This window comes from Brassica oleracea, chromosome C2, assembly GCF_000695525.1.
Source record: "Brassica oleracea var. oleracea cultivar TO1000 chromosome C2, BOL, whole genome shotgun sequence".
Lineage (NCBI taxonomy): Eukaryota > Viridiplantae > Streptophyta > Magnoliopsida > Brassicales > Brassicaceae > Brassica > Brassica oleracea.
Genome location: NC_027749.1, coordinates 24948910 through 24949437, shown reverse-complemented (window position 1 = coordinate 24949437; position 528 = coordinate 24948910).

The following is a 528-nucleotide window of genomic DNA, read 5'->3' as shown; positions in this document are numbered from 1 at the left end:
AAAAGGAGTTTGTACGGCTTAAAACAAGCTCCAAGACAGTGGTATAAACGGTTCGACAGCTTTATTAAAGGCGTTGGTTTCTTGAGGTGTGAAGCTGACCACTGTTGTTACTTCAAGACGCTTGAAGAGTCCTACTTGCTATTGCTCCTATATGTCGATGACATGCTGATAGTTGGAGCAGACTTGCACAAGATCAATAGCTTGAAGATGAAACTCTCAGAAGAGTTTGCGATGAAAGACCTTGGAGAAGCAAGACAGATTCTAGGGATGAGAATCAGTAGAAGCAAGGAAGGTCTTAAATTATCACAAGAGGAGTATGTGAAGAAAATCCTCAAGAGGTTCAACATGGATGACGCGAAGCCAGTCAGTACTCCTCTGGCAAGTCACTTTCGGTTATCCAGAGAACAGTCTCCAAAGACGGAAGAAGATATGGCATATATGGATAAAGTTCCATATGCTTCTGCTATAGGAAGCCTGATGTACGCGATGATATGTACAAGGCCAGACATTGCACATGCAGTGGGAGTC